The following is an 18151-nucleotide window of genomic DNA, read 5'->3' as shown; positions in this document are numbered from 1 at the left end:
ACCATTGCTTTGTTTCAAATAGTTGTGTATTTGCTTGACTTATAACAACTGATTATAAATCTATCCCATAGTAGGTATTAAAACACATGTAAGTTTCCCTTATAATTACACTCTGGATTTTTTAGATTGTGTGCATTTTTGCACAGTTCCACTCTTTTCAACCTAATAAATGTATAAATAAATGTGATTTGCTTACTGTACGTTTGTAAGACTCATCATATTAAACAATGATATAACCCATACTTCAAAACAAAACCATTTGTCAGATAAAGGTCCTGATTTTAGTTGCCTGTAGACAGGTACTCACCGTGCTCATCATAGCTTCTATATACTATTTAGGACTGTTTTGACAGTTCTCTGCCCTTATTTCTACCTCTTTTGACAACCACACCCACACTGTCTTACGTATGGTAATGGATAAATTACAGGGGTCACAGAAGTTTTATTTGAACAGCCGCAACAAAACACCAGAGACCATCACACCTACCTTCTTCCAGGGATCAGATATGAATGAGTGAGTGTGTGTGTCTGTGTGTCTGTGTGTGAGCGTGTGTCTGTGTACTGAATCCCCAGCATGAAAACAGTGTCACTGTTGGTGATTATGAGAAGGAGAAAAATTACTGGAGTGACACAAATTACTAATTACTTTATTATGCAGTGAGAAGAATAAGAAGCTGGAAGTTGTTTCAGCAAATTCTATTTTTAAGCAAATAATTGTTGGGTTTCCAATGCTCTAAATTAAGTAATTCTCCTCAAGACCTTCCTCAAGTCTCCCTCTTTGAACTGCAGTGGCTGGCAAAGAATTGCAGCTGTCTCTGGGATGGGCTTCAGATTGCATTTATAATTACTATTAATTTTTTTCAAATGTGCTATCCTCAAAATGAGATCGCTTCAGAGGTGTTTTTCTTTCCCCAGTACTTAGTAGTAGTTTTACTGAGTCATTCACCTGTTTCCACCCATTCTATAGGAGGTGGCACTGAGCAACATAAAGATGCTTTTAAAAAGAAAAGAATTTGGAACCAAGTTTAAGACCAGACGCTCTCTCCTCCCTGACTTCGTGACCTTGGGTATTGCCTGTAACCATCACCCATGCCAACAGAGTTAAGTGGGATAGTATATTAGCACTATTTAAACTAAGAAACACTGTGCATACTTACGTAGTGTTATTAAGATGTCCAAGAACAGCAACAGGAAGATAGCTGCATAATAAGAATTATAATAATAGCTTACATTTTTTCTAGGACTTTTTGAGGATTTATAGTGTGCCTGGCCCTGGTCTAAGTGCTTTATAGGCATTAATTAATTCCTTCAGCCCTCACAACAACCCTTTGAAGTGGGTACTAGCGTGTCCCCGTTTCATCTATCAGATCCAAGAGGATGAATGACTTGCCCATGATCACGGACCCAGGATTCAAACCCAGACATCCTGGATCTAGAGGCCACGCTGACTGCTACATACCACCACCTGCTGAGGGCTGGAGATGACAGCTGGTGACAGGCCTGAACACATTGGCTCAATTCTCTGACCCTCTGCTTTTCAACCATGGGGTCTGGCACCCCTTTAGGGCATCACAAAGCTGTTCTTATGCAGTGGCAGTTACAAAAAAGGCCAATTTTAACCAAAAGAACTGAGATGGGGGGAGCTCACATGAATAAGTGGTTAGGGTGCAAGGCTGGAGTAGACACGGGGCTGGTGACTAAGTATGCAGAAGCCCACAGCTGTTCATGGGCCCCAGGCTGCCATCAGCCCTCCCAAAGAGGAATAACCTTTCGGGACAATTTACTTCTAATTCTTGGATCCATTTATCCAGTCACCAACAGAATCTGGAAGGATGGAGAAACAGGGTTGGGAAGATTGGACAAGGGTTAGCAGAGAAGGGAAGGACATTCCACTGAGTGGAGGGGCAGACATTCAGTGGCCCAGGTACCCTGAGGGCTGGCATGCCCTTTAGCTGTTTCTAGAAAAGATCTGTGTGAAATGAGATGGGTTCAGGGGATGGCAGTGGGCAGAACAGGGGGAGCAAGATAGCTCTGGGGACTTGTCTCTTTCATACCTACACGATTCCCTCAGCAAGAGCTGCCAGATAGTACAGAAGCTGGTTCTGTGTGCACAGGATTGTGGGAAGCTGTGTGGGAAGGATAGAGATGGGAGCTCAGGCATGGGGGGGGTGTCCTGGGTTGGAGTCTGTGGGTGGCCTTGGCAAATTGGGTGCCTCACTGAACTACAATTTCCCCTCTACAAACTAGAGATAATAATCCCCAGCCTGGCTCACCACACGCAGGAGTCACGAGAAACAACCGAGACAATGTACTTCGCAAACAGCATTGGGGAGCCCAGTGAAGATGCTGAGGGATGCCCTGGTCTCCAGTGCCTGGACCCTGGGGCATAGCTTTTCTACAGGCCAGACCTCAACTTAGCTTGCAACTTTTAAGCTTGAAAGACAGAGTAGAGGAGCTGCCATGTAAGCAGAGCATGGGACATGTGGAAGATCACCTTGCTTGCATCCAGAAGTCAAGACATGAAACTGAGTAATGGAACCTCCCTCTGCAATCTGATCTCACTCAAGGAAGGCGTTAAATAGAAGAGGTGTTCCTGGACCCCAGACAACTCAAAACATTGGCCAGATTGGCAAACATTTGAGCAGGACATTAGCAAAATTGATGCCAACTTAAAAGAACCTCCTTTGTGGCTCTGCGGGGCTCCACATTTGCTCTGCAATATTTTCCGTCACTGTGTATAGAAGAGATAGTATTCCAGCACATCACCAGAGCAGGCTTAAGTGGGCAAGTGCCTGAGACAGAGGTGGGCCACCTGCAGAAAGGGGTTACAGTCAAGGTGCCCACACAGGGCACTGGGGAAGCATTCCCAGGCTAGCCAGGCCTCAGGGGCTGTATTTAGCAGCAGCGTGAGTACCTTCAGCAGAGCAGCAACCTGCTAAGAACACAAGCTCAGGGGCTCAAATTCCAGACTGCCAAGATCTGCATGAACTTGGGGAAAGTAGCTTCCCCTCTGTGAGCCCCCATTGCCTCATGGAGGAAATTGATATAAGAAACCTAAGCCTGACCCCAACTCAGATTCCAGCTTTCCTCTGGGCTGGCGAAGGAACAGATATCCGGACCCTGTGATGATCGAGTGCGCTGATGCACGCACTGAGCCTGCCCCTGGGCCTGTCCCTGCCCAGACCACTGGGTTCTAGTGGAGATGATTTCTGACCAGTGACTGAGAGTCCAACTTCAACAAGGTAGAGACGCTCTGGAGAGACAGAGGTGTGCTCCAACAGCCTCTTTGGAGATCTCAACCTCGGGGAGCACTGCCAGGTGGGTAGGCAGCAGGGGACAGACCAGGAAGTCCTGAGCACCTTTCTCCTTAGTCTCAGGAATGAGGCCCGAAGGAGAAAGGGAGAAGGACAAGAAGGGTAAGCAGTCGGCGGGCCACCAGAGATTGGTGTCAAGCACCTAGGGGCTGAGATCCCAAGGGCCTTCTCAGAAGGGTCCCTGTCCTGAGGGCCTGCAGGCAGACAGCCCCAGCTGTGGATAGCAGAGGGGCATTGGTAGCAAGCACCCACCTGAAGGGGAAGGAAACCCAGGGAAGGGAAGGGATTCCACCTTGTCAGCATTTCTAGGACCGCCCCCCCTCCACCCCGCCATATCTCATGGCACCTCCAACTCCCACAGCACAGTGCACGTTGGCAAGTCAGCCCCTGTGAGAAAACTGGCAAATCAATGGAGTGGGGAGACAAGGGGTCACAGTGGGGCAGAGAACTAGGGCTTATGCACATAACTGAATAATTTCCTTAAATGATAGAGCAGAGATGAAAGCAGTCTCCTAGCAGGTAGCGATGTGCATTAATGTAGTTTCTGTCCTCGGCCACAGAGGTCCTTGGGGGCAGACGTCTGCAATCCCAGTACCCACCACGGGAATGGGACATGGTAGGTAGCAATAGGCAATTTCTTGAAAGAATGGGTGAACAAAGGGAAGAAGCTCCTACAGTCCATGCAAGGGCTGTGTCCAGTCTACTGACCATCTGCAAGAGGTTAGAGGTGGAGCAAATGTGGACAGAAGCCAAATGAAACCAGCCCTCTGGCCTCTTTTTCTATCCCCCAGGTCTCAGTCTTTTCAAAGTTCACCACTTCCGGGCACTCACGTGGTCCTTCCCTGTCCACTGGTCACTCACTCTGGCCAGCCCTGCCCATGTGCCACCATCTCTCCTGCCCCCTCCTGGTTTCCTGACCTGACCCAGACAGTCTCCAAGGCTCTACTTGTCCAAGTGCTTGAGCTGCTATGACTCAGCCTCGCCTCTGACACCTCCAAGAGTCTGGGCCATGGGATTTAGAACTGTCAGTCTCCCTGTCCCTGTCTCTGGGTTAATCCTACCTCACTACGGAGACTAGATCCCTCCCCAGGACTCAGTTTGCAATTGATGGATAAATCACGTCGGAGATTATAATCAATTAAATTTAATTTGGCAAGCACCTACTGGGCTCCAGCACCAGGGATTTGCAGATGTGAAAGACAGGCTCCCAGGGTGGAGGGACCTGATGGCCAGTTCCAATGTTCTAATGCAGTGGTCAGGGCTCAGGTTGTGGGGGCAGAGAGGGGGGATCACGGAGACACACCCAGTTCAATCCACAGAGCTCGAAGGATCTGTGCTCCCCAAGGAGGGGACGGCTAAAGGACTGAGCAGGAGTTCACAAGGCAGGAAGTCTGTCCGTAGGCAAAGGCCACTGCTTGTATAAATGAGAGATGGGATCAGAGACTGCAAATAGAGCATGTGGCCAGCTGATGCCATAGCCAGAAGCCTCACGTATCCCACCTCAGAGTTTTTGAACTTTACCCTGAAGCTTATGGGGTATTAATGAGGGAAATGAACTCCTTGGCACACGCTTGATTTACCCACACCTTTTAAAGGAAAATGCCATCTCTTTGGGTTAGCAAGATTAAGTAACAGGTTTGGCAAAGAATATCCATTCTGAGTTCAAAAGGATTTTTCCCCTCTCTATCTGAGGTAAACTTCTAATCTCAAAGAACACGCTTTATGAAAGATAACCAGTTTTTACTGATTACTAAGAACACTCAATTTAAATAAATACTAAGACTGACCCCACCAGAGCTGGGAAGTGGCCACCTGCCTTTTCCCAGGCGTCCTGGACCCGTTCACCTCCAGGTCAGCCTCCCGTCTTCCCCCCTCCCTGACTCGCATCCAAATTCAACTTTCCCCGCCAGCCCTCAGGGTTCCCAACACTCATCTCCCCTGCTAGATCTGAGCAAGTTGCTTATGTCTCTGGGCCTCTGCAACCTCATTGGTGAAATGATTTAACAAACCAAGCCCTAATCCAAATCTTGTCCCTAACCTTTGCCCTAACTTTGCTCTGGGCAGGTTGAGGAACCATTATCAGAATTGTGTGATGAATAAGCCACAGAAACACCTGCCAACCTCCAGACACAGAAGTGTCAGCCATCACTGGTTCCTTTGCCCCTCCCTGTTCAGATCTCAGACCTGAAATTCAAGGGTCCAGGCTTGGAAATCTGGGATCTGTGCTCAGTGTTGTTGAGAAGGGTGCCCTGAGAGCCATTTCTCAGCTAAGCAGATGTTCAAGTAAACTGAGGTAGGTCTGTTTATGGATTATAGTGCCCAGGAATACACTTTAAAATATATCTCCAGCAAGGGGAGAAAATTTATGGCACACCTGCCAAAGTACCAAGGACTTTATGTAAATTTTCTTGCCTCCCAAGAATAGTAAAAGTGATTAAGACCCCTATTTAACAGATGAGGAAAGTGAGGTTTACAGAGGTCAAGGGTATCTCACTCAAGTCGCTAATTCCAGCCAGGCTCATTTAGGAGGGAGAGAGAGAGAGTGACACTCAGGTCACATACAGGAAGTCACCATCAGTTCTGTCATTTTACTGGTTGGTTATAAGACTTTAGACAAATTGTCTCCCTTCCCTAGGCAATCAGTCTTGCTTCTTTGTGTGTGTGTGTTAAACCTGGGAAATGGTAAAGATGGAGACCCCTAGGGGTAGAGCAGGAAGGGGCGATATCAGGTGAGCGATCTCCCCTCTCAGCCAGCCTTAGAGGATTTCTACACAGTTCCCCTAATTTTTATACAAATCTCATTTTTCATTTCCAGAACCCGTTTCTTGAAAGCCATCATCCAAATCAAGCCCCGAGCTATACTGCCTGGCTTTGCAGTCCATGCCTTCATCATAACCAGCGCTGCCCACGTTCCTCTAGTAGTTAGCTGGTCAGGGCTCGCTGCTTTCCCACCCCGGGGACCATCATGAACATCAGACAAGGAAATGGAAAAGATAGCACCGTGGCATGTCAGAGCTACGAGACACCTCAGGGACATTTAAAGCCCCTCATTTTACAGGTGAGGAGCTCCGGGTCCCTGAGGAGTGGAGACTCACCACAGCTCTACCAGCAAAGACGCCACCCAAACCGGTTGCTTCCAGGCATTCACAGACTCACTGTGGATCATGATTTTACAGAAATTAGATAGATCAACAGCCAGTGAGAATTGAATGTAGTGGGCTACGGGCATGGGGTTGTCAGGAAAGAAATGCTCAGACTGATAGAAGAATACTTTCTGAATTGGGTTGTGAAGCAGGCATGACAGTGCATAATGGACATGAAAAGAACTTTGCCTGAAGACGCTGAAGCAGAAGTATGTCAGCACAGGTAGCACAAACCGCTGTTTGTAGCTAGTTGGCTCTGCTAATACCTGACTTCCATTTCTTAGAAATAGATTTCCTGATTTTTTGCTGGGTACAGAAACATCCAGAATAAAAACTATATTTCCCAGCCTCCCTTGCAGGCAGATATGGCCAACTGAATGAGTTTTGGCCCATGAGTTATAAGACAGAAGCATTGTGTGCAACTTCCAAGAAGCGTCTAGAAAAGAATGACTATGCCCGTCTCTTCCTCTTTCTGTCAACTCTAATGCAGCTATGATGGTTGGGTCCTGGAAGATGTCCTGGACCATGTGGCGGCTTGCTCAGGATGGCAGAGCAGCTAGTTTTGGACTGCCTCTTCCCAATTTCTTTACCTTAGAATGTCTATTTTGTTTAAGTCACCCCTGGTGAGTCTAGTTCTAACTAATACAGTGGTGGAAGAGAAGTACAGTCAGAAGCTCCTAACAAATGCAGAGACGTAGAAAGGGAAGTTAGTCTGAGTTGATGGAGAGAACTGAGAAGAATTCTGACACTGATATTCTGGTGGCCCTAGTGGGTGTTCTAGACAGACGGGTGGTTCTCGAACTTGATTGTACATCAGAAACACCTGGACAGCTTCTTAAACCACAGACTGCTGGGCCATACCCCCAGTTTCTGATTCAGTTGGGCTGTGAGATGGAGCCTGGAAATTTGCATGTCTAATGGATTACCAGGATGCCAATGCTACCGGTTCAAGGGATCACACTTTGAGAACCAGTGTTCCAGGCTTTTCAAAGATGCATACCCAAACTCAGTTCTCTTGGGTGGGTCTCAGCTTTGCATCCCTAACATGGAGGTGTGATGATTTCAGAGTTGCTTTCAAAGATCCAGGAATGTTCGGGAGTCAGGAGAGGGTCTGAGAAACAGCTTGGGCAAGCCAAGTATCCAGCAGGAGAAGATTCATGACGCAGATGACTTACTGGTGTCCATCTGGGAGCAGAAGGGATTTCAATATGGTGAGCCAAATCAATTCCTTACCTGACAATCAGCTCTGAATTAATGCAAGACTGTGCTGTCTGAATGTACTCTAAGGAAGAGGGTCCCTGACAGCTTGAGACGGGCAGGATCTGAGACATGGATCTTAGCTGGATAAAGAGAGAGCTTTTTTCCAGCGGGTCAGTGGACGCTGAGCTCAGAGAACGGCCAGTGCGCCTCTTGGAAGCCCTCTCCACTTTCACTCCCTCCAGATTCAGCACCGGTTAACCCCGCTCAACCCCATCCAGAATGCACTTGGTCTCCCAATGCCCTTGCACCTCCTAGTTTGTTGCTCAGGAGACTGCCTTGGGCTTCTTCACAGGCTGGCTGCTGTTCTTCAGCAGTAAGATGCTGCAGGAGGAAGCTCATTACGTTTTAGAGGAGCAAACTGTTAGCATTGTGTGAGTATATTTGACCTCCTCAGTGCAAGTTGCAAATCCCTGAAGGATAGGAATTATTTTCCCTATTTCTTTTGTTAATTATCTCCCCATTCTTTCCCTTCCCTGCTCTTCCTTCCCCTCCCATCATCTTCCCAGAGTTCCTCTACTACTTTCCCTTGGGGCCCCTGATACAGGGCACATAGAAATATGACCATAGTAAATGATGGCCAGTGGCCTGAGCATCCTTAGAACTACATGTATTCATTCACTAAACATTACGTGCCAGGATATGGGTCATGATGGCCTCTGACCAAATAAAACTCACAGATCGGTTTAAAAGACAGGCAAGCAAGAAGGTAAAAACAAAAACAGAATGGCATGCCCTATGGTCCTAAAAAATCGTATATAAGGAAGTGAACACAGGGCACTCTGCAGCCCAGTGTTTGCCAAGTGAAAAACCCCTAAGCATTCCAGCTCATGATGTGGAACCTTACCCTCCTCCCAGCACAACCCTCAGCTCCCCCATCTGACCACAGCTGTCAGCCTCTGCTTAGGACAGAACAGGTCACTGTCCAAGGGCATTCTCCTGAGCCCTATCCTGCCTCCAAACCCTCAGAATCACTGACTTCCCAAGTCAAGGCAGGCAAGGCAATCAAAGCGAGCAGGGACAGCAGTGCTACTGAGCGAGTTCTGCCCCCTTCCTGTCAACTATCCCCCGACCAAATGCCTGCCCAAAGTCCCTTCCAGGAGGGTCCTAACTTCCCAGTGTTGCCTTATGGCGAGTTCAGGAGCCTCGTATTTGCATCCAGGGTAGACCTCGTTTAAAGGACTTAATTGGTTTTCACAAATGGCCCCCAGGGTTTTTTTGCTTCTTGTCTGAAGTGTGAACTTCATTCAGAGAAAGGAGAACCGAACCCATTTCCACTCTTTGGTCATCCTCTCTCTGAAAAATAATTATCTTAGATCATTTGGGGACAGAATCTGGGTTCAAAAAAATTAAGAGATACCAAATTTACATGTACATACTGCTTTAGAAAATGCTTTAATTTCCAATACTTTTTTTCTTTTTCAATTTTTTTTTACTTTACTGTGAAATAATTGACAAATATAATTGTATATATTTGAAGTGTACAACATTATGATTTCATACACAAATGCATTAAAGAATGATTACCAAGATCAAGGTAATTATCACACCTATCACCTCACATAGTTAAGTACTGTGCATGTGTGATGAGAAGGCTTAAGATCTACTCTCAGCAACTTTCATGTCTACAGAACCATATTATTAACTATAGTCACCATGCTCTCAATCAGATCGTCAGAACTTACTCATAACTGAAAGTTTGTACACTTTGACCTACATCACTCCATTTCCACCTCCACCCAGCCTCTGGCAACCACCCTTTTCCTCTGTCATTCTATGAAACTGACTTTATTTTTTTGGTTCCACATGTAAGTGATAACATACAGGATTTGCCTTTCTCTGTCCATGACCTTATCTGATTGCCCTGATCATCCCTGGAGCTCGCCCGGTGGTACAGAAGAGCCGTAGTCAGCCACAGACCCGAGGCTTCAGCGCCGGCCTTGGGCTCTCCCCGCCATGCTCGTCCATCGCCCACACCCTCCCGACTACCTGCAGCCGTAGTGTACACGGACATGGGCTCACATAGCACGTGTGCGTGTGCATGTCAGCTTCACCTCCCACCCACCTCCACCGGCACTGCAGTCATATCTGTCTGAACTCCTGGATCAAAGAGTTGTCAGGGACAATAAAGAGGGTCGGGACAGCATGACGTACTCAGGGTAGCATCTGTACCAGGCAGTGCTGTCCAGAGAAATGGAACCAACAGAGATGTGTGTATGTGTATGAATGTTTTAAGGAATTGGTTCATGTGATTGTGGGGTCAGTAAATTTAAAGCAGGCTGGAAACTAGGGCAGGGTTTGATGCTACAGTCTTGAGGCAGAATTTCTTCTTCTCCAGGACACCCATTTTTACTCTTAGCATCTTCAACTGATTGAATGAGGCCCATCCACATTATTGAGGGTAATTTCCTTTACTTATTGGTTGTAAATACTAAGCACATTTACAAAATACCTCCAAGAGCAACACCCTGCTTAGTGTTTTATCAAATTGGGTACTATAGCTGGGTACTATAGCCTTGTCAAGATGAGACATAGAATGATCACATCATCTAAAATGCTGTCTCTATCATCTAGAAGGTGTGAGACAGATAAGCTTTGGGGACACAAAAGTGTCTCTTCTCATCAGAAATGACAGATGAAATACAAAAAGAAACAAATCCCCCTCTCTGTGACTCAAAGGGAGGGTGCCTACTTCCATCCCATCCTGACAAGAATTTGATAAGCGGGTTCCTGCCAGGGAGGACAGTGTGGATTACCTCCTCTGACCCACAGCAATGGCCCCTGCACCCTCCCAAGGGGGCTGCTTCCCTCGCAGCAGATATAGAAGAGATGGGGAAAGACAGCTGCTATCAGATAGGTGCAAAGACCTCAGATCTGCTCACCATCTAGTCACCTTCAAATCCTGGAGCACCAGTGAGCTACGTCCCCATGCCTATACTCACCCTCCCATAAAACAGTCACCCCAGGATTGATTTTCTTGATTAACTCATTTTTTAAATTTGATAAATAATACCTGCCCTGTTCTAGCACTTTCCTGTGACTCTGTTTATTAACACCATTCAAGATTTTTCTTCTCCTATGATGGGTACCAAAGGCACAAAATTCAAACTAATCATGCTGAGGGGGCATGCTCCAGCCATCCGCAGCTTATTTGTCTAGGGCTGACCACGGCAGCTCAGCTTTGATGGGAAGGGTTCCAGTTCTGGAGTCAGGCCAGGAGCTCATCCTGGCGCTGCCATGAACCCTGCATGACCCTGAGCAAGTACGTAACCTCGGTGAGCTTTGGCATGCAGATCATCTGAAAAGAGGGCTTTCTGACCTATGAAATGAGAATTATTGCAAGGTCAATAGTGTGGAAAAGCACCTTGAAAGTGAACAGCCCTACTGGACTGAGGTTGAGCCACTTCCCTTCTTCACTGCTCAGATCCCTTCGGAGCCTTGCACCCACAGTTACTGCCTCAGACAGTCCTACTTTGGGGCCTGTCCTGGTTACTGTTGCTATGTACATACCACCCCAAATGTGCTGGCATTAAAAATAACCATTTTATTAGGTTCAAGGATTCTGTTGGCCAGGAATTCAAAAAGGGCACAGCAAGAGTGGGTTCCTGTGCCCCCAGGATGTCTGAGGCCTCAGCAGGAAAGAGTCAGACTCAGTGACTGGGCACTGGAATCTTCCAAGGACCTGTTCACTCACAAGCCTGGCTGCTGATTGGGCCTCACTTGGCCTGTCAGCCAGAACGCCTACACGTGGCCTCTCCTTGGGACTGCTTGGGCTTCCTCACAGCATGGTGGCTGGGTTCCAACAGTAGTGTCCCAAGGGAGCCAGGTGGAAGCCATGCTGCTTGGATGACCTCGTCTCAGGAGTCACATGGGGTCACGTCAGCTGTGACCACACACCCACTCCGATTCACAGGGCATACAGGCGCCACCTCTGCATGCAGAGGCCCACTAGAAGAACAGTATATGCACTGGAAGGTATTGTCACAGCCATTTTTGGAAAGTCAGTGTGCCAGAGATGAATGAACAAGCTGGCAAGGTAGAATTTTGGACCTGGGATGGAACCTGGCAGATGCTGTACCCATCCTAAGCCCAGATATCCACTGGGACCAGCACCCATATCAGGATTTACACCCATGTGGGGAAACCTGGCTGCCACAAAGTTCAAAGCAAGAAGTGTCCTGAGAGGCTTGGCAGACTGCACCACCGCCCTTTCCTGCCACTCCTGACCCCTCTGCTCCCCAAGGCCTGAGCTAGTCTTGGAATTTATATCTCCCCATTTTCCAGAATATGCCAGCCTCCCATTCCATGGTGAGTGCTCCCCAGGGTCTGCCCCTCGGAGGTATCTGTGGTATACCCTTGCTACTGAAAGCATGGCATACAGTGTCCCTGGCGCCTACACCTACAGAATCAGAACCTGCATTTTAGCAAGATCCCCAAGGGATTCGAATGCTTACTACAGCTGGAACCACATCAGAGTAGGGGGAAGAGAACATGAGTGGAAAAACACATGCAACTGGGTTGCAGTTCTGGCCTTGTCCCTTTATTAGATGGGCAGATTCAGGCAAATTACTTAACCTCTCAGCTTCAGTTTGCCAAGTATGTAAATTAGGTATCAGAGCTGCCTCAGAAGGTGTGTGTGTGTGCGTGTGCATGTGTGTGTGTGACCCTGACCCCCAGGGCTAGCAGCCAGGTAAATTTAACTCTGAGAGCCACGCCCAGCTGTCAACCCCACTGCCGCACCCAGCTGGGCTGAGGCCTCTCCTGAAGCCTCCCACTGCCCTGAGGTCTGTGAGCGGACGGTGGGCAGAGCGGGCTAGCAGTGTGGTCTGCTGTGCAGGGAGACAGCAAGAGAGACTTCCCTCAGGAGCCACAGAAGCTGAAGGCTCAGGGAGCCCCTTCTTAGGAGAGAGCCGTCTCTTTGAGGGGCAAGACGGGGCCAGGAAGTCTGCTTGCCTTTGGAGAGATTATTTATTTTTTCTAATAGACACTGTTTATCGCCACTTACAAGAGTTCTGACTGGGGTCTTTGTCACCCTTTAGACTCTGGAAATTAGGCCAGTCTCCTCCAGAATTTACTTTCACTGGGAAGCCTGCCTTCCTGTGGCAGTGAGGGCGCCCTGCCTTGGGCAGGGGCTCAGTGGGGATTCACAGAACCAGGTCCCTGCGCACAGAGGCAGTCAAGGAGGTCACTGAGCTTCTCCCACTGACAAGGCCCAGGCCCACCAGGCTCTAGAGGTGTGGGGGCCTCCAGGAGGGGCATGAGAAGGGGACCTTTGCATAAAAGTCATCTGTCAGTACAATCCTGGAAAGCAGGACTGGAAAAACATGTTAACAGGACATGGAAATAAATATTCAGTACCTCTAAGCCTGTATTTAAATGTATACCAAAATGATCCCATCCTTTCCCTCTGCTACAAGCTTTCAAGAGAAATTTTAAAATCCTAAGTAAAGATTATGAGAAGAAAGGTCAGTTCTTACTCTGCAGTACTGAGCTGCAAGTCCTTCCTTAGATCTAACTTACAGTCTTACTGCTCCAAGTATCCTGTAAGTAACTAGCAGGGCTGTGAACGCCGTAATGTCTCAGCAAGTCCACAGTGGGTTGCCATTCGGGAAGACCATCCCTCAAGGTGGCAGAAAAATCTCTCCAGGTCTTTTGATTTTCCGACAGGCCTGTTTCTTTAGGGTCACATCCAGCTGTATTAAGGGTCTTGCTAAGCCCGGCTGGCCTCCTCCCCAACCAATAGTCTAGTCGATCACCAGTGCTCAAATTGACCTTCAAAGGTGGGCACAATGCTGTGGGGACATTTGATTTTCTTCCCCAAAGGAAACTGGCACTGAGGTTACCTAGTGAAGTGGAAATCAAAACTAGGAAAATACTGGACCACAGAGAGCAGGAATTTTCCAGAAGGAATATATTATGGAAAGTGATTCTTCTTCTCATCAGCTAACCACACTTCATTCTGTCTTCCGGACCTTGACCTTTATGTCAGCACCTCACCAGTCTCTCTGTTAGCTGCCTGCTGTGTAGTCTGGGGGGTCAAATCTCTGCAGTTCTACAGACGCTGTCCTCCACAGTCATTTATTAGAACATTTCAGAACATTTCAACCGAATGTGCAGGCATGACATAAATGTTAATAATAATAATTCTCTTGCAGCAGGGCCACCAGAACTGAGTGTCCTGGGAGGTCTTTTGGAGCAAAGACACAGAGGTCCCAGCGTGGGCTTCTCTGACTCACTGTGTGGCTGGCGGCCAAGTCCCTTCCCCAGACAAGGAGAGAGCAGTCAGCCCTGCCTCCCCCTGAGGGAGCCTCACAGAGACACACTGATCAAGTGAGCTTCCGAGCTTGGAAACAGAGGGCGGGACAGCGGGTCACATCCTGGCACAGCAGATGGCCCCGGGGGAACCAGGCCTCCTCCTCGGTCCAGCTGATCCACAGCCACCTCATCTGGCTCCTACGGAGGAGTTGTGGTGATCGGCTCCCACAGAGATGTGTAAGGGCCAGATCTCCAGGCCAGCCTGGAAGAAACCCATCTCCATGGAAAGGTCCTCATGCAGCTCTTGGTCCTCACAGAGCCGCACCTGCCTTTGGACTTGAAGGCAGAGGTCAGGGGGTCTCTGAGGCTCCGATAGGGGCTCTCCAGTACCACCTGTCTCCAGGCAAGACTTGGAGGACTTGCTAAACTTTTATCCCAGACTGGGGGCTGATGATGAGCTACAAGGTGAATGTGCCAAATTGACTGGCTAAGGGAGTCAGCACTGTGACCCAAAGCTGACCAGATGCCCGGCTGCCTCACCCAGAACTGTCTCTACCTTCTGGTCCTGACCTCCTGCTCAGGGTTCTCAGTTCTTGAGGGAGCGCTGCCAACCTTCCAACATGCCTGCAGTCATCAACCCATGGATGTGCCAAAAGGAGAGCCTCGCCTTCCTTCTAGGAGCTTCCCTCAGAGGCTGAGTAGGACAGGGGGAGGGGGAAGCTTGCACCACTAGGGACCCAGCATTGAGGTGGCTGGGAAAAGACAGGAAAGGGATTCTGGGCAGACCCAAGAAGGTGGTGCTTAGGACAGACAGGAGCCTTGCAAGGGGATACCTGTCCCTCACAGATGCTAGAGTCAGATGGTTTGGGCGTATGCAACGAGGACCCAGGTGCAAGGAGCCATCCTGGGAGGTGCGATAAATCCTTGTGTCATTTCCCATGGTTGTATATATGGGTCTGCCAGTGGGGAATGCAAGAGGAAGAAAGCTCATACTGCCCACTACAAGAACTCCTATCCAGGATGTGCCCCTGGAGCTTTCCAGAACCCCAACCTTCCCACCTGCCCTGCCCTGCACTCCGGGTACACCCCCGCCCTGTATCTCTCCACCTCCCAGTCAAAATGTCCTGCCCTAAGTTCTCGGGCTCAGTTTTCCTCTGTAGCTCTCCCTGGGGACTTCCTTCCAGGGGGCCCTGTTAGAGCAAGCTCATGTACACAATAAATGGAGTCACTCAGCAGCAGCTGGCAAATGTTTTCAATGAGTTGGAAAATCAGGTTGAATGTATCATGAAATATGGTGCTTACACCGAAGCCCAGACATGTGGTCTAAGTGCTTTGTGGTTAGGCCTGCCTTTACCCATTCCCCTCCATCCCCCTCTCTTCACACTGTCTCTCCTTCTCCAGAGTTTTTAAAGTTAAAATCTGCCTTAAGTATTTTATTAATATCTTGTAAGAGAGATGCTTCTTCAAGTAAACGTTTCTTTGCCTTAGGAGCCAATGTGATCTTCTGCGTACATACGGCAGGGTGTGCTGGCTTGTGCTTGAGCACGACTTTATGACTGTATCCCTGGGTGCATTGGTGCTGAATAAATGTTGATGGGTGATACCTGCCCTTACACGTGTTGTTGTGCTTGTGCTTCTGTCGTTTCTATACCTGTGCATGACACACACAGCTTCGCCTGCAGAGCTGCATGTGCTCTTTACACAGTTTCCGAATCTCCTGAGAGCTGGTATTCTGTCTAGAGGGGTGGACAGAGACAACACTCGGGCTACCACCAGCATTTTCCTAATCGGTCAGAAGCCTGCCCCGGCCCCGCACACACATATTCTCAGGACTCCCAGCTCAGGAGGTCACATCTACAAAGGCCAGAACCCTGCTTTTCCACTTCCGAGCAGATGCAAACTAACCCAGCACATCCTTCCCTCTTTCCCTTCACCCCTCCCTCTTCTGTCCTCCTCCTAGACTGTCTCTTTTCCCTCCAGCCTGCTCCTTCTTCATCTCCCCTTCTCCAAAGAGCCAGATGTCAGACGGCCTGACAAGGATCTGCAGGGCGCAGACATCAGAAGAGGAGAGCGACGGAAAAGCCATCACTAGCCTTCCGTTTCATGGATGAGAAAACCAAGGTTCAGAGGTGCGGAGAGATTCCTCCCATGTGCCCAAGGAGGCGATGGGAGAGCCCAAGCCCAAACCCGGCTTTCCCAGCCTTTTCTACAATGCTGCCCTCCTCCACTGGTGGAGGAAAACCATTTCACAGGCTCCTTTGCCTCACCGCCAGCCTCCCCATGTCACGGTGGAGTGACTGTGGCCAGTGAGTATCACCAGTGAGTGAAATGAGCCCAACATCCTACCTGTGCCAACAGCCAAGCAACCGCTCTCTGGGATGTAAGGGCTTGGTAGGGATTCTTTTCCCAGTGAGCAGGAAGGAGGGGGAGCTGGGACAGGAGCAGCGATCTCGCTGCTGTCGGACCTCTGGTGTGACTCAGCAGGGGCAGCCTTGGTGGCCACAGGTGCCCGGCTCTGGCATGTGGCCAGCAAAGGGCTGGTGCCAACCAGAATAACCCACAGAAGGAAGGGAGAAGATGCAGGCACAGAATCCCAGTTCTTAGCCCAGGAAAGGGTGGAAGAGATGTTCCTCTAGTTCAGTCACTCACGCTATGGGGGAACTAGGCACCCAGGGACTCAAAGACTTGCCCAGGGTCAGGCAGACGGTCCAGAGCTTTGTATTCCCAGGTCACCCTCCTATGGGCAAACACTTCCCATCCACTGTCCTCTTCCTCGGAGTCGGTCATTATGACGCTTCTATAAGAACTGGACAAGGCCATAGGCTTAGCCTCCCCTCAGACGAGGCCTCTGGTTCCAGATGACTCACCTCCAGAGCCAGCAGTGTTCCCACAAGCCCCGCTGAGCTGTCTCTCCTCTTTCTACCACACCTACTGTTCCTCTGTTTCACTGGAGATAAGAGCAGATGACAGAGGCACACGGGGGGAGGAAACGGATTGGGGACACACAGGTGTGCCTAGGCTTTTCCGTCTGCCTGAGACCCCCTCCAAAGCACTGCTCTCCCCTGCCTCCCCCACCGGTCCCCAGGAAGCCAGACTGACAATGACCCAAAAGGGCTGAGGCAGACAGGATTCGTCTCCAAAGTCAGGAGCGCCCTCTTCTGTTCCAATGGAAAATTGCGGGTCCCAACTTGTGTTCAGAGATGGTCATAAGGCAGCCGTGTGTCCTGCCAGAGGAAGGACTCACAGAAAAGGGTCAGTGGAAGTGAACCAGAGCCCTTCCTTCTCCTAGATGTCAGAGCCGAGTCTGTCCTCTAAGGACTCAGATGGGGAGGGTGTGGGACTCTTGGAGGGAAAAGAATAGGGGCTGCCTGAATTCTTTGGGGAGTACTTTCACTTGGGATTTAGGGCGAAGGCCCCCCTCTTCCCTTGGCCCTCTCCACCTATTTCCAGAAGCTCTTCACCCTCCAAAGACCAAGCTGTGCCAGTGGAGTGGGCGGCCCAGTAAGGCCCTCACCCTGTAGAAGCCGCAGCATCTGTGGAGATTTACTGTCACCCTACCAGCCCAAGAGTTTAAAAAATGTTCACTCTGATAACTTTGAATGTGGATCAAAGCACTGCAGCAGAAGGAAGAGCACAGGACTAGGAAACCTGGGACCTAGTCCTGTTTCTACCACTTGTTACCTCTGACTAAGCCACATTTCTCTATGCCTCAGTTTCTTCATTTGCAAAATGGGTCTTACAATACTGTTGGGGAGGAAGAAATTTCCTCTACCCCCTTGAGGTTCTTCTAGCTGGTCTAAGAATCAAATTGACATAAAACAGATTAACAGAAGAAAAAAAAAGTTTAATTTGTTCCGGGGAAGCCATAGACAAGCATTCCAAACACAGGGAGAATGAGATACGTATGTCATCCTGAACCAAGGAGGAGTGGGTAGGGGTCTGAGACTTCAAAGGAAAAGGGAAGCAACTCACAGGAATGTGAAAAGAGTAAATGTTTGATAGTCAAATACTCACTGGGCCACAGAGTAACAATGAAGAGACATGAAGAGGAATTCTAACAGACTCAGCCACATCCCTGCCTGTCTACCACCCCTAGTTCACGTTATAACAGAGTTTCTGTGGTGCTAGCTTCCCCCTGGGGCCAGTTCCTCCATCAATTCTCTTAATGCAGTTGAGGGGGTG

General features: G+C 49.0%; 1 long non-coding RNA gene across 1 annotated transcript in view; it reads right to left on the bottom strand.

Moving 5' to 3' along the window:
- The window catches only part of LOC130684313 (uncharacterized), a 163691-nt gene extending 147003 nt beyond the window's left edge, over positions 1-16688 (bottom strand). Inside the window, exon 1 of the long non-coding RNA XR_008998558.1 lies at positions 16316-16688. This is a non-coding gene — a long non-coding RNA (uncharacterized LOC130684313). The remainder of the gene's footprint in view (positions 1-16315) is intronic.
- Positions 16689-18151: the final 1463 nt, after the last annotated feature.

The sequence above is a fragment of the Manis pentadactyla genome, chromosome 7 (genome assembly GCF_030020395.1).
Source record: "Manis pentadactyla isolate mManPen7 chromosome 7, mManPen7.hap1, whole genome shotgun sequence".
Taxonomy (NCBI): Eukaryota; Metazoa; Chordata; class Mammalia; order Pholidota; family Manidae; genus Manis; species Manis pentadactyla.
Note: the sequence above shows the minus strand (reverse complement) of the source record. Positions and strands in the feature narration are given on the sequence as shown.